Source organism: Lygodium microphyllum, chromosome 10 (genome assembly GCF_053477565.2).
Source record: "Lygodium microphyllum isolate KBCC chromosome 10, Lygodium_microphyllum_v1.1.10, whole genome shotgun sequence".
NCBI lineage: Eukaryota > Viridiplantae > Streptophyta > Polypodiopsida > Schizaeales > Lygodiaceae > Lygodium > Lygodium microphyllum.
This window is the reverse complement of record NC_141144.1, coordinates 62,130,761-62,152,437: the sequence shown is the minus strand read 5'-3', so window position 1 is coordinate 62,152,437 and position 21,677 is coordinate 62,130,761.

Below are 21,677 nucleotides of genomic sequence, written 5' to 3'. Positions count from 1 at the left end.
GCTCACATATTAAGGTGTGCTTATTCTTGTGTGCTTCCTTTTACATCTAAGACTTTCTCTTGCACTTCATATCTTTAGATTTTTCTAAGTGTGCATTTGTCCTCTGTCTTCCTCTTGCCTTGGTATTGTCTTCCATTTTTTATTTTTTGAATTTTTTCATATTGGTATTTTGAGGGTGTAACATTACCCCTTTCTAGCTAGGTGCCAGTCCCTTAGCACTTGATGGTACAGGTTGAAATTGTAGAGGATTAGTATGGAATGGTACTTGGGGCCTTTAGAGAGGTGGGTCACATTGGGAATGCTTTGTGAAGTGAGTTTGGGAGGTTGCAGATGGTGAAGATAGATGATTGGTTGAAGAAGGTCTATATAGGTGTTGGCTTGCTGCACCACCATACAATGTTCATGAAAAGAAAAAGAGTGCACTTCCTAGGGGTTGTCTCTACCTTATTGTGCATTGCACTATGCAAGTGATGGTGAAACTAGGAGATGGGTTGCCAAGCCTAAGGTATTGTCCCACACTTAAGGACCCAGTTCGTGCAAAGGGAGATTATGTGAGTGACTTAGCGAGACAAGCCTATCAATCATGTCTTGCCCTTGATGTGCCCTAAATTGTGAGGTGGGGAAAAGCTACGATGGTCCCAAGGTGCAATGATTGTGATTCTCATAGGGTAGAGATGGACAGACTTCATGCTTGTGTTCCTTTTGTTTTTCACTTCTTTCCTTTCTTTTCTTTTGTGTTTGATTTTTTTTTCTTCTTTTTATTTCCTTGTTCTTTTCTTTTCTTTTTCTTTTTCTTTCCTCTTTTTTTTAAAAAAATTACAAAGGGGGAATCTTAACTGGCATCCCATTCACAAGCAAGGGCCAAGCTACATCATGGAGGCTTAAGGGATTTTCCTAAGAAGGTCCTACTTTGCATATACCTCCCCTTTAAGTTAGCTCTTACATTGAGTGATGTAGATGACAAAAGTGGGTGGTTGTACCTAGTGAATCTACTATCACTCATATCCTCTAATAGGCTCATACACTCTTACATTGAGTAGTGTAGATGACAAAAATGGGTGGTTGTATCGAGTGAATCTATTGTCACTCGTATCCTCTAATAGGCTCATACAAGATGTTGGCAAGAGGGTAGCTCTCATCATGAGGTGGACCATTGCATAGCCATCTATTTCTGCATTGATATAAAAAAAGGGGCATGGTAACCGCTCTTTCTCTATAGTAGTTTTTTGTTTTAATAGTATTTGCAATAGGTAGAGATAGTTGCAGATGGTAATGAAAGCAGGATCTTGGCATGAGGAGAAAACCTTGTGGAAGTGTGCTATTGATGGGCAAAGGTCCCTTTTAGTGAAGATCAAGCATTCTTTAGGGGTCAAGGCATTCATATTGTAGATTAGAGGGAATTCATACCTACCATGCACCAACTCCAATTCTCCTTAGGCAGGGCATGTTGATAGGGTCATTCCTCTCATGTGGTAAGGTGTTGCAAAAAGCCATCCAAGCCTCTAACTTAGAGTCCTAGATGTTTTTACTCCACACTTAGGTTGGGCCTTGTACCCTTCCACTCTCTGAGGCACCTCCATTGCCTTGTCTTCCTAATAATCAGCAAGTTCATATTGCTATCTTGTGGGGTATCTTATTCCTTTCTCCAATCATATCCTTCCTAGCCTCGCCGAGAGCTTTATTACATTTTCCACCACCCTTGGAGATAGTACCCTATCTAGTGTACAAGGGAAAGTGAAGGAGAATTTGATGGATGGATATGGTTCTTCCATTGCTCTGATACTGCAAGTTCCTAGCCCCATTTTACAAGGTCACACTCCTTGCTTTGAGGGATGGCCACATGTGGAACTTGCAATGGCTTGTCTTGGAGCTTCCTACGGGCTACTCCCACTTGCTCACTTCATTTGTGCCTCATCTCCACTATCCTTTTGGGTGGTATGGCTTCCTCCCCTTGCTCTTTTGATTGTGCTTATGGCTGCAGAGGGGGGCTCAATTCATGTAGTTGTTTTTTCTCTTCTGGTTATGCTCAAAATCTAGCCCTTCTTCTTGGATTAGCCCTGTAAACTCTTATGGAAGCAGCTGTGCTTGCTGCTTTGGCTCCCCAAACCCTAGCAAGTCAAGTTCTTGCATGGTTAATCCAACTGAGATTAGATGGGCTCGTTGCTCCTCCACTCCTAAGTTGGTGCTAGGCTTGGGTGCCTTGGCATGGACCCTTGTTATAGCTCTCTCCTTGCCAGCTTTAATTTTCTTTTTACTATCTCAAGTGTTTCTTCTTCTCTTAACCGTGTGACATTTAGCACTATGCTTAAAAAAGCTCGTTGTTGCTCTAGCATTCCTGCCTTCACAATTGTAGCTTTGCTCTGTACCATGATGCATTCACTATTTGAATGGGCAGCCTATAAGGCGTCTTTAGTTCTATCCTGATTCTTGGGGCTACCCATTCTTTGCTTTCTCTTTCATTTGATCTAGCCCTTGATTTTGGTATCATGCTAGAGTGGTTATTACCTGCTCTTGTTCCCGCCACAAATACATGCATTTATTGTTGCTCCTAGTTTCTGCGCTCTATTTGCTCCCTTAGTATTGTTTGTTCCTAGAGAGCTGCTTGAAGTTGGTTGTGTAGATCTACTAGTTTCTTCATGGCCTCTTCATCTTTTCATGCCTTTGCCATATGCAGCTCTCTTTCCTTGCCTCCTCTCTTTGCCTCTTCAACTCATTTTCCAGCTCTAGGATTCTATTTTCCTTTTAATTAAAGGTGTGCATTTCTTATAGGGCTATATGGTTATCTCTTTCTTCATCATACAAATATTTTAAGCTCTCTTCTCCTTGACTTGCCTTTAAGGCCTCTTTCATGCAATCATCTCCCTATTTAAGATGGTCATTATCCTCATTTTTCTACCCTTTAGGCTGCAAAGGTGTTCTTCTCGTCTTCCACCTCTATAATAAGCACAATCTTTTTCTCCTCAGTCATCTTGTTGAGTAGGCTCTAAACTTCTTTTACCAACTCGTTGTATTCTTTAGTGTTGCACATGGTTGAAGGCACCAAAGTAGTCAACACTTGGGATGCAGCATTTTAGTTGGTTGAGCACACAAACATCCATGGCTAAGCTGTATCTTTTGTGTTTCTCCTTCGAGAAGGGGAGTCTATTGGTTGTATCCTATTGCCCTACCATTTAGGTTCCCATTGCCACACAACAGTCCACAATTAGTTCTCCTTGAAGGGCATTTCTTGTATAGAAGGTAAAGTGACTAGAAAGATTGGTATCCGATGATGAAGAATATAAACCACAAAATGAGAACTCCCACATTGATCAATCCATACACTTTTACACAAGAACTTCATGGAGCATATTTTACTAGAAGAAGAAGAAGCATTCATTCTTCCCTTTAAATTTCCTATTTTGATTTTTCATTCATCTTCCACTTTTACCCCCTCCCCCTTGGAAAGGATAAAAATCCTTCTTAGGATTGTGGACATCAAGGTGTAAGGGCCTTCAATGCATCCATGGTGTGCCTTACTTTTTCAAAATCGAGTCATGAAACTTTGGATTATACTCTAGTGTTGCATGACAATTCATATATTGTGAACAAATGTCCACCTATGTGATGTAAGTCAATACGTTGGTCAAGAGGTTGGCCTGAGTTGATTTGGCTTGCAATATGGAGTTCTCCTCTATTAGGATTCTATCCAAGTATTGATGTAGTAAGATATTGTTATCTAATGGTTGATGTTTTGTCATGGCTAATACCCTAAATGAGGTTAGGGCTACATACTCAAGTCATACACGTTTAGTTGGACTAAACAAGTTGATACGTGGTACTTCCACTTTGGGATTCACATTGGGTGTGGTAAGCTCGGTTTGAGAAGTTTGGAGTTCAGCTGATGCTTTGTCGTCATGTTTGGCAGTGGTGATCATCTTAAAGTCATCTCGGGGAAGTTACTACATGTATATCCTCTACATCACATGTGTTCAAGGCCTATTTATAAATATCCTTATCCGTAAATTTTTCTTGAATAAAATATAACCCTTTCCTATTCATTCTGTAAATAACCCCATTATATTACACCCTTCTATATATAGAAATTTTATAATTATAATATTTTAAAAATACCTTATTTTGAACGCACGTGATACACATATACATTCATGAGTAACTTACCTGAGAGAGTCATAAGGCAAAGGAGCTCATTTATGAGGGGTTTCCCATGAACTCTCGGTTGAGCTTTGGGTCAATAGACCATTGGAGCACTCATGGAGATTGAGAACCCTTTCTTTTGGTCTTTCTCCTCCCCTATTTTGATTGACATTTCTAGGCCTTGGCTTTTGGAGCATGAGATTGAGGATCATACTACATGGCACTTGAGAGTTTAGGCAATTGCATCAAGGTGTTACCTTCATAGTAGCCTTGGACTCGCAACAGGACTTTTGGGACCCAGTGTTACCTAGTCATCTCTGAAGTATGGATCTATCTACTATCTTTGATTTATCAAGGAGACAAATGGATGGTCAAAAATAATTGTTTACGTCAATAGAAAGGGAATACTTTATTTGAGTAGTTTGGGGACTCATACTATTCTTGGAAAAGATTTTTCTACCACAATCTAGGCATGGCATTGTAATACATCCATCGTATAGTAATTAGGATTCTGAGAATAGATATCCATAAATCTATATTTTAGAGGAAGATCAGGTAATCCATATTTCTTGTAATTGCGGCAACTAGAGCATCCTACAACCATGACTTGATCAGCTGATATAACCTTGTAACCTCCTCATAAATGTACTGGTTTAGTTTACCCTGTCGCCCTCTAGTGAACATATTTAAGTTTACTCTTGCATCATAGAAGAGATATATCTTAGCAACCTTAAGGGCTTCCATCCAGCTTAACCTCTTTAAATTATTCTGGAGGTAAGTAAGATAATTTGCGTCAATGTAACAATACCCTCCACTTAACATCCATCACCTTTCGTAATACAAGGGTGAAATATGATCTGTACTCAGTCATTCATCTCTTAGTCTGATGATTTTAGGAAAGATAATTACCTAGCTTGCAAAATCACAAATATCTTATTTCAAATGCAATATACATAAACTTTTAACAAGTTTATTTCCAAGATAAATCTTTTCTTTTAAAAAATAATAGCATCAAGACAAATTATCATAAGTGGCAAAATTAACATAAGTGGAAATACCTTAATAACATTGAGACAAATTAGTATAAGTGGTAAAATTAGCGTAAGTAACAATACCTTCCAATAGACTTCTTGGTTCCCCCTTCCTTAGGGGCTAGTTTGGACTAAATCTAAGCAAGAATTTCATACTTGAGAATAACTCCCTTGGAGTTTCGTGGGCCCTTGCCCACAATAAAAGAAAATCTTGGTTAGTTTAATTACAAACAATATCATTTGGCAATTTCATATCAAGGACTCATATATAGCAAGGATTAGCGTCTGTTGTTATTGGTGCGCAGATCGGTTGCAGATAGCTCACGTAGTGAATCCCTAAAGGTCCCCAAGAACAATGAACTCTACCTTTTTGCACAAAAAACAATGTAAAAGCATGCACGACAAGAGGCAAGAGACAAATTGGGTTCAATCTCCCCCATGCCTTGTATGAGCGCTTCACAAAGCATGTATTTAATGTATATTTCCAATCTTCATGCTCAATAATAGCCCAATTACAAAAATATGACAAGCTTTTAGCTTTTGAGTTTGCTTTCTACAAAAATAGGAAAATAAAGCTAATGGACGGTGCCCACAGAGTCTGGCACGCCCAATCTCAATGTCCAAATAGAAATAACATATCCATGCCCATAGGCGCATACAAAATAATAATCAATAATCGATGTCTCAATAGACATAACAAAATATAGGCGTGGCGCCTATCAAAATATAGTCCAAATGTCGAATACCCGCTAGACTCCAATGCTTTCCTCCGCCACTGCTACTATCTCTACACATCAACTGAAGCATTCACAATCGTTAGTAAAATAATACAATTAAACCGACAAAAGTGAATACCTAGCAGTCTTCAGCTACATAAATAAATCAACTGGTTAGAAATAAATCCTAACCTTAATTTATTACGAGTGCGCACTCTAAACTCATAAACATTTATTAATTTAATATGCATTTTGCGGAATCACCCGCTATGGAATCACCCACGTACACACTAAATTAATGAAACGCCCGAAAAGGACAAGCGTCCCCATCAACTTCTCGCACAAAGAATCCTCTTTGTGTATGAGCCCCGGTAATCTAAGTTTACGGAATCCACCGTAAAACCTCACGGAATCCACCGTGGAATATGCCTCCTGGCATCATACCCCCGGGGTGGGATAGCAATTGACCTCAATTGCTATTAGCTCAATATGGAGCTAACAAAGTGGGGAAAGCATTTAAGTCTCTAGCGTGCATCCATTGTGCTTCCTCTACAAGATGGTTCTTAAATTTTACTAGATATCTAGAATACCTTTAGCCAGTTCTAGTGGTCATGTAGTCAGTGTCTATGATGGCTTCTGGTTCAAGTATTTCAGTTTCTTCCTCTAATAAAGGTGGGTTTTCATAGACGGGGTGGATAGGTAATTGGCCTCTAAATGGTCTCAATAAACTAATATGAAATGTATTATGAATTTTCCAATGAGATGGCAATTCTAACTTGAAGGCATTGTCATTAATCTTATGAATAATTCTAAATGGTCCATAGAATCTAGGAGCTAATTTGACAACTGGATGTCTATCTACACTTTGCAGTCTACGCTTTTCTATTCTAAGCCAAACATAATCATCAACTTTGAAATTCATAGCTTGTCTTTTCTTGTTGGCTTGTTTGGTATATGATTGTTGGGCTTTAGCAATCATATCCTTAACCTCATCAAAAATACTATTATGCATAACAGCAATATCATCAGCACTCTGAATTCTATTAGACAAAGATGCAACAGGTGTAGATAATCTATATCCATAAATGACTTCTGACCATGGGGAGCCTAGCTCCAAGAAGCCTAGGAGAGAATAGATGTACTTATTGCCTACTGATATCGCATCACTGATGTACTGCACTTTGTAATCTTCTCTTCAAGTAATGAAAACTGATGTTTGTTGGATTCGCGTGCAATGTAGTTTGTGATACGTGTCATTTACTGTTTTTTTTACTTGAATGTTACATTTATTTATCGAATTTATACGTAACACGATTCGTACCCTAAATTTAATACACAGTGCTTTATCGAATTCGTGCGCAACATGTATTTGTTCGAACGCATGTAACGATAACTCAACGATGTAAATAAAATAAATATCAAGTGACTAAACAAAAATAAGACGCGCCAAAAACTTTGTATTTGTATTAATAATAATTTTACATGGGGTCCATTACGACCAAGGCTTTACAAAATGTCTTCAGAAGCTACATTCCATGTGCTTTTGAGTTTGTACACCTCTATCCTTGCTGACCTCCGCGAGGACTATCTTTCCATCGCCGAAAGAACCTGACTATCCGCAGATCCCTCTCGGTGACAGTGACCCTCCTTGCATGCACCGCTGCATAGACTAAGTCTCCAAATAAGTCGATGAGGTAGGCTTCAGCAGCTTCTTGTAGTGTGAGGAGGGCCTGGGCAGTCCAGCGATCCGATTGTTTCGCGCGTGATGTGTTTGGAAACTGGTTCCTGTTGTTCATGATTAGTATGCCCTCCATGATCTCCCGCACCAACTTCTGGAATGGAGCCTTCGGTATCAGGAGGTGAGTGGTCTTCTGGTAGTGGCGGATCTCGCGAAGAGCCACTGTGCCTGGCTTCCATCGACGCTTGCGATGCTGGCGTGGTGGTGGTGGTGGTGGAGCTGGAGGACGTGGCTGCCGTATGGAATTTCCAGGGGGGTATCTCCGGGCCGCTTGCTTGGTGCGTACCATGTCTTCTAGGAGAGAGAACTCAGAACTCAAAAGTGAAATGTGTAAAATGAGGTGAAACTTTAAACTTATAGCCAAACTTTTCAAAAACCCTAAAATTTCAATTAATGAATCCACGCTTAGGAAAAATATCACCAGTGCTCCGATTCACATGAAATTTTACCTGTAGGCTCCTCAAGGACACATCAACCATCCAAAAAAATTTTGGCCCCAACAAAAGCCTCTGGATCACCTGTCCGGAGGCTCGCGTCTGGGGCCCTGAATCCCCAGATTCAGGGCCCCAGACGCGAGCCTCCGGACAGGTGACCCAGAGGCTTCTGATGGGGCCAAATTTTTAATATAAATGAGTTTTTCTAATGCCCAGCATGAGGGTGAAGTTTCACCAGATTCCGATTTATAAATTTGACGGTTCAATCTTTTTTTGAAAATGCGTTAACTGCATTATACTGCACTGATAATGTATTGTCAACCTCGCAACTGTAGATTAAATGTATTGATAATGAGTGTGTGCAACTGCAGATTAAATGTATTGTCAACCTCGCAATGCGAAACATTGGAAACTTAAAAATTGACAAAAAATAAATCATGGGTAAAATGGAATATCGCATCAGATATACTGTTGCCAAACCACTAAATATAGTAAGGATATAGTGCATCGGCCCATGTACAACTGATCACCGACGTGTACGTGGTTGCACATTGAATTTATCCTCAACAAAACTACTTACAAAATTGGAAACTTGAAAATTCACACAATGCGAAACATGGTCAAAATAGAATATCACATATTGGATTTAGCATTGCGAAACTATGAAATACACGGTAGATAGTGCATCGCACCAAGTACAACTAGAGCTAGGGAAAATTTAGCTCCATTTTGCAGGCCACTACTATCAAATACTTGAAGGTCTATTGGAAAGATAACCCAAAACTAAGATCCTTACAATCTACAACCAAACCTGAGCTAAAAACATAGATCCAATTACAAGGTAGCTTCTCAAAGCATATTGTTGACATTAAGATTAAATGCATCCTTGTTATTGCGGATCCTGCGAACAAGAACCAGATCTATGGGCTTAATAGTGATACGTCGGGCATGAATGGCTAAAAGTTGACCATCACTCATTAGATCAATCAAGTAGCTTTCAACTGCTTCTTGGAGAGCAAGCAAGGCTTGGCTTGACCATCGCCCCACATTCCTTGCCTGGTTCCTCGAAAAGAACTTGTGATGATGCCCTGACTGTAGATCTTGCAGTATTTCTCGCACCAACCTGGAGAATGGTGCCTTAGGAATAATCAAGTCGGCACTCTTCTGGAATTTCCTTATCTCGCGTAGCGCAGCTGTGCCTGGTCTCCATCTTCGCTTTTTATGTGTTGGAGGGCGTGTATTACGAGTTGGAGCAGTAGTGGGAGGTGGAGCAGCTGGAGCATGTGGACCACCATTTCTGGACAATGGCGAACCATCATTATCGACCATACTAGGGCCACCATTGTTGGCCACAGTAGCGCCACCATTATTGGCTGCAGTAGGGCCACCGTTATCGGTCACCATGGGATCTTTGTCACTCACAGTACGCTCACTAGATTCGGAAGAGTGTTGAGCTCTTGCTCTCGCAGGCGCCTTTTTGATAGGAAGCTTGGAACGTGCCATGGCTGTGATAATGAAGGATAGAAAGGTGGAGGGTAGAGTGGAGAGCAATGGGAAAAAATGAAAGGAGAGACGACTTAAATACGAAACTTTCAAACTTACTGTGGTGTAAATGAATTTTAAATTTATCATTTCATTTCATTTCTCCACCCCATCCCTACCTCTCTCTATCTCCTGACACCCCCCTCATGCCCCCCCTCTCTCTCTAGGCCAATGAATGTTCCAATGTTTAGAATTTTCATATCTTTGTCTTAGGATTTCAAAATGGACTTTTCATAATTAAAAAACAAAGTTCGAAATCGACTTTGAAAAATATAGTGACAAACCTTTGAAATTTTAAAGAAAATTTATAAGACATCTCATGTTAGAGATATGAGTATTGATGTGTCATATCCTTGGGACTTGTGCTCTCTTGTGGACTCTAAATGCATCAAAATTATTATCTTTATCTAGGTCTCCATTTTTTGCCATCTCTCTCTTGGGTTGCCAACCATTCTGCGTGCCGTTGTCTAACTGTGCTGTTTTCATATCCTGCTTTTCTCACTTCATATATTGCCCTACTTATAGATTCTGCTTGAGATGTTTTGGACTTCTTTTCTTTTTCCTCGTATCGTATCTCTAGTCTCCTATACCACCATTGGAATAATTGCCTCATAGAATTGGAATCATTGATGCCACCTCCATGATCAGTTGCCTTTTGAAAAGCACAGCGAGCTTGCCAGTGAGATCTTTCCATGCCTTGAGTTGACCATATTGCCAAACTTCCTTGATCTGCAAAGTATGGACCATGTGCTTCAAGTATATGCTGCACAAGAAAAGAGATTAGAAACACAAAGTAATTCGAAATGATGATTTTTTTTTGCAATGGTGATAATACTGACCATGTAGTGTGTTATGCTATTTGTAGTCCATGCCTCCACCATGGACTTATGAAATTTAGCAGCTGCCTCTTTAAATGCATTGGCATCACCATCCATAAACCCCAACTTCTGTAAGAGAGCTGCTAATCTATCTAGGTGTATCCACACTTCTGCCTTCGCAATCCTCGTTCGTCCCCCATTGCTCCAATCTGAAACAGCAAGGTGCAACTTTTTCCATGCTTCGTACTTCTCTGGTTGTTTTACTAGTATATTGCCTTCCTCATCTCGAGGTGGAGATAAAAACTTCCTAGCCTTGGGTCCGCCAAAGCATGGTTTACAAGGAACATTTCCACTCTTCCCCGATTTTTTCTCGTCCTTTTTTATTTCTACTTGGCCTCCGTGCAATCCAACTTCAGAGAGGACTTGTTCTACCTTCTTACATGTAGCATCAGATTCTGACACGGGCTGCATCTTGTATGCAAAGCATATATATTCATATACTAGCTTCTCAATTATTCTAACCAAACAATGCAATGTGCAAAAGTGAACCCTTGTTAGTGGTATTTCCAAAATAGGGCGCCAGTTTGGATCCACTGGAATTAGCATTCCATTTCTCATGACTTTCTGATCACGTGTCGGAGCACCCTGTTGTCCTGCCTTGGCAAGCCATTCTTTCTTTCCATCTTTCCCTTTCTTCCTAGTTTGCATGCAGTATATGCACGAAAATTTTGCATTTGCTGCATTTGATAAACCAAACATACACTTCAATGTTTTTAAATCACCTGCAAGATGCCATTCAACTTGATAGTCCCCAAACCCCTCAACATGTAAAACTGCTCCATTATTTTGCTGTTGAATAACACTGGGTATATTAGTGAGGTTAAAAAAAACTTTAAGTACTTCATGGTCCTCCTTTGGTACTTCAAATGCTGCAAGCCACCATATTTCATTCTCCGATTGTACACTGAAGTATAAAGGATGTTTTTCATCGATGTTGGGATCCAATGCTCGATTCATAAGTGTTATACTCACACGCTCAAGTTTTTGCCCCTTGATAATCTCACTCTCATCAAGTTTGAGGACAAACTTAAGCTTGCCTCTACATTCTTCCATAGACATATTGTAAAACTTGACCATAGCAATCTGAACCCTACATATATCCAATACAAAGTTGTTGGATGCATTCAATACAAAGGCAACTTCTTTGGAACCATACTTCAATATGTGTGTGTGTTCCAGATGCGTAGGCTCACCAATTAGTTCTAAAACTTTCTCATTTAGTTGTTTTCGAGCCTTCTTCACGTGAAATGGTTTTGGCAGAGGCATTACTCGCTTAGTATTGAAGACTTGCTTAAAACCTGTATCCAATTGTTGATAGAGCATACTATATGACTCAGAACTCATTCCCACCTTGTCACATAATCCCTGAGCATCTGTAGCAGTAAACAAGTTGCTCACATCCCTAAGACGTTCACTAGCAACACCATCCACAATGTCCCTGAATTTACGATTTTCCAATGCATTTTTGACCATATTCTTGCTAAGGACTTTGGCAATAGTATCATTCTCTGCATGAGGAAACATATTTCTCATTGTAGTAGATTGAGCATATATCCGTCTATGATATTGTCCACTTCCTTTGGCTAATTGGCCAATTGGTTTAACGGATCGGATGCGCCGACGTGCCTCTTTGGTTTTTAAAGTGGGCCCAATCTCCAAAGTTTTTGTGAGCTTCCTCTCTATGTTTTGATTCTCCTTCTCCAAGTCATTGACTTTAGACTGTAACTCCATATTCTGCACGTGTGTAGCATGCATAGCATCTTCAATGACAGACATTGCTTGTTGTAGGTTCTGGTTCTCTCTATCCTTCTCAGCCAATAATCTATCCTTTTCCATCAAAGACTGCATATTCCCTTGTAATCTTGTCTGCATATTTGTCAAGGTTTGATGAGCCCTTGCTATTCCTTGTGTGACAAGTCTGCATGTGTATCCATACAATCCTTCATTGCCTTCACAAGCAAACTTTACAAATGATGTAAGCCCTTCAAATTGTGGTGGCCTTCGAGTGAGTGGATCGGGTGGATAAATGCACCCATCAACCCAAAGGTCCACATTTTTTTTCCCTGCATTTCTTTCTTGTTGCATCCTGCATCTTATTGCATCATCTCTTTCCACAGTTCTTTTGAACATTGGTGCATATTCATCCTCCAATTGAAAGTGAATATCTCTCTTTCTCTTGGTACATCCTGCACCTGCATTCTGCAAAAAAAAAAGTATGCAAATGTTAACTTGGATTAACATTCAAATAGCAGAACTACACCCCTTTGATTCACTATATCTGTGTTTTTTTTAAAACCCAGTTGGTTCTTGTCTCTTTCTCTTGCTTTCAGTCTTGATAGACCCTAATCAACCCCTAATCAGCCTGTAATCTTGGCTTTAAATCTACCTCTAATTAGCATCAAATCTTATCTTCTGTTCTATCCAAAATATTCTCTCTCTCTCTCTCTCTCTTTCTCTCTCTCTCTCTCTCTCAACAAAAATTCATCAAGGAAACCCTAAACACATTCATACTGAAGCTTGGCTAGTGGAAAACAATAACATCATCTTATCTTCTACCCTAATTTACTATCTGTCACTCCATCACTTATTTTCTTTGTTCATCTCACACAGTCCTCTCTGTCCCCCCCCTTCTCCCCTCCTCTCTCTCTCTCTCTCTCTCTCTCTCTCTCTCTCTCTCTCTCTCCCCTCTCTCTCTCGCTCTATGAATTGATGCTTAAGGACTGAACAACAACTGTGAAGAATAATAACATCACAAAGATTTAAAAAATAAAGATACCTCCATTATCACTGGATTGCTTGTAGTATAGACTGTTGAAGACTGAGATTTCTTACTGCATATTTCTAAAGAGGAAGATGGCTTGTAGCAGGGTAGAGTGTGTTGTAGATAGAGATTCTTTGATTTCAACAAATGGTATCAAAACTACTCCTCAATGCTGCTTCAGAAGAACTCGTATGCAAGAAACCATATTCTGGAGGGAAAGAGAAGAATGCACAAAATTTGGGACAAAACTAGAGCTTTCTGAGGGAATGAAAAAATGCCCAGAAATAGGTATATACTTGTCCAAAAGAGACGAAAATTTACAAGGAAACTCTTGAGTCAAAAAGGTGTCTCTGGGTAAAAAATAATCTTAAAATATGATGTGTACATCATTTTATATCGTTTTTTAACTTCCGCCCTTTTAAGAAGCGAGAATGAGAATGATTGAAAAGTCATGAGGGCACTAAAGAGGGCATTAAAGAATGATTGGCTGCGTTTTTAGAAAAAATAGAATTGTATTTTTTAGTTATGAGGATTTTGAGAAAAAGTGACCTTATCCTGCAGTTTGGGAATAAAATAATAGGTGAAATCTATTGAAAACACAAAAACGAGATTTTCTTGATTGTAGAAGATCTATTTTTATAATATTATTTTGGAATCTCTTTTTAGAGAGAGAGAGGTGAGAGAAACCCCTTAAGGGGCAAAAAAGAGAGTCCATATTTCTCCTAATGTATGAAATTTCGTGTACTACATACATTGTTTTGTTTTCAGTATCCAATCTTCGAAATAATCTTTCTCTGTTTTCCCTAAGTATACAATTTGAAGTTGATGGGGAGAAAAAAAACCAGAGAGCATGTGGCCTTTTTCATACATCTGTTTTGCGCGTCTATCAGCGCGTCTAAATTGCAAGATAAATGTGCGTCTATTCTCGTCAAAAACTTTCAGAGTAAATGCGGTTTTAGATGCGTAGATACACGCGTGTATAGATGCACAATATGAATATATCCACTTTTTTATAAATATGATTATATATTTACGTAGCACGTTTATACACGCGTCTATAGGCGCGTCTAAGTGTGTGTCTACTTCTGACTATAAGCACACTTTTAGACGCAAAAATAGACGCGTTAATAAACACGCTCGACTTTTTTTTTCACAATTCAAATATTGCGTCTACAAGCGCGTCTATGGAGCCTTTTTGTTGTAGTGCAAACCAAGGTATACTAACCATTTCATTATTTTTTTGACATTTTTTGGAAGCAGAAATTGAAACAAGAGGCAAACCATCATTGTGAGATTCCAGCTAGTATAAGCAAGAAAATTGAAGTCAATATAAAAAACTAAAAACTCCAAATATTAAAATATTTAAATGAGTGAACGATGTACATACATGTATTGCACTATTCTCAGAAAAGATACATTGTTCTTCCACCATAAGTTGTGGATAATACACCTCGTCACTTGTATCCTAAAATTTTAGAGAAAATATAATGAAAGATAAATATATCTAAGAAACTTAAATTGAAATGATTTCAATAAAGATAAAGATAATAAAAATTATACAATAGAAAAAATAAAACTTGAGATGAAAATTGCAAATCTTACCAGTTTTTGTTGCATATCTACTTGCTCGAAGTTATGATCCTTCTATTAAAAAAATATAGTTGTGCCAATCAGTACCAATTTCTTATGTATATAATCTATGATGAGAAAATTTTGATAAATAAGTATGCTTACCAAAGATATATCCACCAAAGATGATCTTTTCCTCTTGAGTTTCTTTCTGAGATTTTGAGCAACAGAAAGATAGTACAGATATACATCCTCCTTTTTCCAAAGGTAAGTAGCACCAGGAAACTCAAGGGGTAAAATTTGATCATAGTTTTGATCTATGATCTCTAAAATTCTATGTTTGTAATCTTTATTATTATGAAATTGCAAATCCTTGCCAATCTCATGGCTCTTGACCCAATTATACACTTTTCTGTGATTAGCACAATACCTAACATTTTGCGTATCTCGATAGTATTTTAGTAAAAATGGTTTTTCAAACTCATCAGCTTGGTCTTCTCGATTAATCCTTTTAGGTGGTTTGAAAATCTGGTCATATGTAGGAGTCTTTCATCAGAGATACATCCCCTGTTTGTATACTCTTGATTTGCTTTTGAGATAGCAATTGGACTCTTTTACTTTGTATTGAAACAGGTTTGCTCATGCTCACTGTTTGTTCGAAACTATCATTCTTTGATTTTAGTTCCTCAATTGTTTTTTTGCAGAGTGATGATAGTTTGCATCATTGAATCTAGAGTTTGTTGACTTGGGGAGGCCATGAGACAAGCTAAAATTAAATCAAGAAACTATGTTAATATTCAACCAATATTAAAGAATCAATCAATCATATAAAAATGATACAACAATGATCGCACTCTCTTTTTCTCTCTCTCTCAATGATTTTAATAGGCTTTTAAGTTTTAAAGAGAAACACCATAAAACAATACAATATACAACTATACAAACCATATTGAGACAAGCTAAAATCAAACAAGATATAAGCTAAAATCAAATTTACAACTTTATATGCTAGTATTCCTCAAACAAGAGATTATATCCATACATTAATCTTCTTCAAGCAAGAAATTATCTCATTCTTTATAAAAAGAAATAGCAATAATCACACATACACACAAAGGTCCAACTACCTATACATGAGATACAACATGAGCTATATGGTGCGCAGATCGGTCGCAATATGCTCACGTAGTGAATCCCGGAAGGTCCCCAAGAACAATGAACTCTACCTTTTTGCACAAAAAACAATGTAAAAAGCATGAACGACAAGAGCAAGAGACCAATTGGGTTCAATCTCCCCCCATGCCTTGTGTGAGCGCTTCATAAAGCATGTATTTTATGTATATTTCCATCTTCATGCTCAATAATAGCCCAATTTACAAAAATATGACAAGCTTTTAGCTTTTGAGTTTTCTTTTTACAAAAATAGGAAATAAAGCTAATGGACGGTGCCCATGGAGTCTGGCACGCCCAATCTCAATGTCCAAATAGAAATAACATATCCGTGCGTATAGGCGCATACAAAATAATAATAAATAATCGATGCCTCAATAGACATAACAAAATATAGGCGTGGCGCCTATCAAAATATAATCCATAGGTCGAATACTCGCTAGACTCCAATGCTTTCCTCCGCCACTGCTGCTATCTCTGCACATCAACTGAAGCATTCACAATCGTTAGTAAAATAATACAATTAAACCGACAAAAGTGAATACCTAGCAGTCTTGAGCTACATAAATAAATCAACTGGTTAGAAATAAATCCTAACCTTAATTTATTACAAGTGTGCACTCTAAACTCATAAATGTTTATTAATTTAATATGTATTTTGCGGAATCACCCGCTATGGAATCACCCATGTATACACTAAATTAATGAAACGCCCGAAAAGGACAGGCGTCCCTATCAACTTCTCGCACAAAGAATCCACTTTGTGTATGAGCCCCGGACATCAAAGTTTACGGAATCCACAGTATAAACCTCACGGAATCCACCGTGGAATATGCCTCCTGGCATCATACCCCCGGGGTGGGATAGCAATTGACCTCAATTGCTATTAGCTCAATGTGGAGCTAACAGAGTGGGGAAAGCATTTAAGTCTCTAGCGTGCATCCATTGTGCTTCCTCTACAGGATGGTTCTTAAATTTAACTAGATATCTAGAATACCTTCGGCCAGTTCTAGTGGTCATAAAGTCAGTGTCTATGATAGCTTCTGGTTCAAGTATTTTAGTCTCTTCCTCTAATAAAGGTGGGTTTTCATAAACAGGGTGGATAGGTAATTGGCCTCTAAATGGTCTCAATAAACTAATGTGAAATGTATTGTGAATTTTCCAATGAGATGGTAATTCTAACTTGAATGCATTATCATTAATTTTATGAATGATTCTAAATGGTCCATAGAATCTAGGAGCTAGTTTGACAACTGGATGTCTATCTACACTTTGCAGTCTACGTTTTTCTATTCTCAGCCAAACATAATCATCAACTTTGAAATGCATAGCTTGTCTTTTCTTGTTGGCTTGTTTGGTATATGATTGTTGGGCTTTAGCAATCATATCCTTAACCTCATCAAAAATACTGTTATGCATACTAGCAATATCATCAGCACTCTGAATTCTATTAGGCAAAGATGCAACAGGTGTAGACAATCTATATCCATAAATGACTTAAAAAGGTACTTTCTTTGTAGATGTGTGCGGTGTATTGTTATATGCAAACTGTAATAAATGCAAATGAGTGTCCCATGTCTGAGGTTTAGAGATAGTATATGCACGTAAAAGATCTAGAATAGTGCTGTTTGTGGCTTCTGTTTGTCCATTAGTTTCGGGATGAAATGCAGATGAGAAATCAATCTTTGTGCCTAGATTAGCAAACAGGGTAATCCAACAATTGTTACAAAATCTAGAATCACGATCTGAAATGATAACTTTGGGCAATCCATGGTTAGTAAAAACAGTTTTCAAAAACAATTGTGCTGCTTGTGATGCTGTTAAAGTTTTCTTACATGGAATGAAATATGCTTGCTTACTAAATCTATGTACAATTGTCCAAATCATATCATGGTTAGATTTAGTATTTGGTAAACCAGTAATGAAATCCATAGAAATATGTTCCCAAGGTTTAGATGGAATAGACAAAGGCATAAGTAATCCATACTGTTTACCATGATGTCTCTTAACTCTTTGACAAATCAAACATTCAGAAACGAAATTAGATACATCTGCATCCATATGCGGCCAATAAAAATCTTCAGTTAACATACGTAATGTAGATATGATACCTCTATGACCTTGATATGGGGGACAATGAATTTCATTCAAAACAAAAGATCGAAATGGAATAGTAACACACAGTCTCTTTTCATAAAACATAAATCCATCATTATATGACAATGAATCAACATGAATGAAATTATTTTGAACTAATTTATTCCAATCAGAATGAAAAGTAATATCCTGGTGATATGTATCTTTCATAGCAATCAAAGAATCAAAAGATATGACAGAAATATTATGAATTGCAGGTCTTCTACTCAATGCATCAGCAACTACATTTTCTTTTCCAGGTTGGTATTGAATGATAGGATGAAAACTTTGAATAAAGGAAGCCCATTTGATATGACGGTCAGAAATTTGAGGTTGGCTAAGTAAATGTCTAATGCTTTGCTGGTCGGTCTTTATCATAAATTCTGAACCCATTAAGTAGTGTTTCCACTGTCTTAATGCTTGTACAACTGCTAATAGTTCTTTGTCATAAGTGGAATATTTTAGCTCAGAGGGTTTCAGCTTAGAACTAGAATATGCTATTGGATGATTGTCTTGCATTAGTACGGCTCCTATTCCTGATCCGCTAGCATCAGTCACAACTAAAAAGAATGGTCTATTAAAGTCAGGCAACTGTAAAACAGGGGCATTGGTTAATGCATGTTTCAGTAAGTCAAAGGATTTCTGCTGATTTTCAGTCCATTGATAAACAATTCCTTTCTTGAGAAGTTTGGTTAATGGTAAAGCAAGTAATGAGAAATTACGTACAAACTTCCTATAGAAACTAGCAAGACCAAGGAATGAGTGTAACTCATGCACGTTTTTAGGAACAGGCCAATTCAATATTGCATCAATTTTCTTAGGATCAACTTTAATTCCTTCAGATGATACAATATGACCTAAATACTCAATTTCTGTCTTAAAGAATTCACTCTTTTCAGGATTTGCAAACAGTTGATTTTCTTTCAATAACTAAAAAACTAATGACAAATGCTCATAATGCTCTTTCTCATTTTGACTAAACACCAAAATATCATCAAAGAAAACAATCACACAGTACTGATATTTCAGAAAGATACGGTTCATCATTCTACTGAAAGTGGCAGGTGCATTAGTCAATCCGAATGGCATGACTAAGAATTCGTAATGGCCAAACTGTGTTCTAAATGCAGTCTTAAATATGTCAGATTTATCTAGCCTCACTTGATGATAACCAGACTTAAGGTCAATTTTACTAAATATAGAAGATCCTTGCAGTTTGTCCATAAGGTCATCAACTCTAGGTATAGGATACCTATTCTTTACAGTGATCTTATTTAAAGCTCGGTAGTCAATACACATATGATAGGTATTATTCTTTTTCTTGACTAACAATACAGGTGCACCGAATGGAGAACTGTTAGGTCTAATCAAACCTCTATTTAGTAATTCTTCAACTTGACTCTGGATTTCTTTTTGCTCTATCTGATTGTGCCTATATGGTGCTTTGCAAGGTGGTTGTGTGCCAGGGATTAAATCAATCTTATGGTCTTCTGGACGTGAAGGAGGTAAACCTGGTGGTAGGTCTTCTGCAAAACAATCCTTAAAATATGCAAGAAATTCCTTATGCCTAGGGTGCATATGATTTTCCTTTGCTTGCAATTCATTCACCCAAATGAGATATGATTTAGTACTCTTGTGTAATGCACGTTTCGCTTGAGTATGCGAAAGCAGTGGAAAAATATTAGATGCATGCATACCATATAATGTAATAGATTTTCCTTGAAAATTAATATTCATTGTGTGTGTGGAATAATCTATATTTGGGTTATGCTGGTGTCACCAAGGCATTCCTAAAATAATGTCACTTGACTGTAATGGAACAACTAAGAAATTTCTCCTTTCAATGTATGAACCAATTTGAATCTCTAAATCTTGTACTTCTTGTGTACCATTATACCTAGTGTCTAAAAATGCAGCTTTTATGCGATAATGCGTAGGTACAGTCTGTAATTTCAATTCCTTTACCAATTTTGCTGAAATAAAATCATGAGTACTACCGTCATCATGCAAGATTATCTTTTCCTTTCCATGCACCAAACATTTCATAGTCAATAATGAATGTGGAGTAGGCATACCTGGTAAAGTATCGGAAGTAGTAATAGTGTCATCCTCATCTTCAGTGAAATCAAGTATATCCTCGTGTTCATCTTCGTCCATGGCTCCAAGATAGTTGATATGTGCTGGTGGCTTCTTTGAATGACAATTTGCTGCGAGATGCCCAGGCTGGTGACATTTATAGCATACTATTGGCTTGGCTTTGGTTACATTATTTGAAATGGCTGGAAGTCTGGGTACAGTTGGATTTGCTTGTAGAATAGGCTTAGGATTTGGATTGACATTGGATGGTAATGCAGGTGGTTTAGCCCAATTCTTGCGAAAAGATGGTGAAGAGAAACGACCTGGATTAAATCTTCTAAAATTGGAATTGAATTGTTTAGATCCATAATTACCATTGGCTTGGAATTGCTGTGGTCGTCTGTCTCTACCGCGTAACTTATCTTCAGTGTTGTGAGCTAGTGAGATGGCGTCTTCAAGGGTAGCAGGCTTGAACATGTTCACTTCAGCATAGTAATGTCCAAGAAGTCCAGACATATACTTCCGCTTATGTGTCGTCTCTGGTACGTCTTCAAGCTTGCGTAGCTGTAGGAGTGTATTCCAAAAACGCTTTGTATACTGAGGTATAGGCTCACGATCCCGTTGTTGAAGTAGATCCCATTGCTTGACAGCTTTCTCATGAAATTGCGGTGGAAGGAAATTTTGCATGAACTTTTTCTTGAAATCTTTCCAAGTAGTAGGACATTCTATGCTCTTGCGTACTACAGTCCACCAAAGTGATGCTCTGTCTACCAAATGATTAGTAACACACTTGATTTTATCTTTTTCTGGATAAGTTTCCTCATGGAAATAGTCATCAAACTGACTAATGAATGATAAAACAGTCTTTCCTTCTCGTATGCCATTGAAAGTGTGAAATTTGAAACTTCGTTTACTTATCTTTGATTCCTTGCGAATGGTTTGAGCTTCAAGAGTGGCGTCGATGGTACGTCGAATCAAATCTTCAGCTTGAGGTTCTTCTTTGTCGGTAGATCCTCTTTGTAATTTTGTCAATTGCGCTTGCAATGCTTGCCTAGCCCTTCGTTCTTCTTCCAATTGCATCATGATTAGGTCCAGCTTTTGTTCCATGGTAGGCTCAAGTAGGTCGTCTTCAGCCATAGGATCATCTATATGTGGTTCCGTCATCCGGTAAAACTCAAAAGACCTTTCTCACTCAAAATCAAGTTAGCGGGATGAGCGTAGCTCAAATTCGGGGTTACAAGGCTATGTGTTTTTGGGTATTTCTTTCTCAATTTTCAGAAAATCTGTGATATTTCCGTCTTCGTATGCTGAAAATACTTCAGCGAACTTGCATATTGGTAGAATACCTTGCCACGAACAACTTTGCAGTTCAGAGTTTCTGCACAGGAACAACCCTTCTAGGAGTTTTGAGCACAAGTCAGTTCTGACTCTAGTTGACTAGTCTGACTTGCAGAGTTGCAGACTTAGCCGACTTGCAGAGTTGCAGACTTAG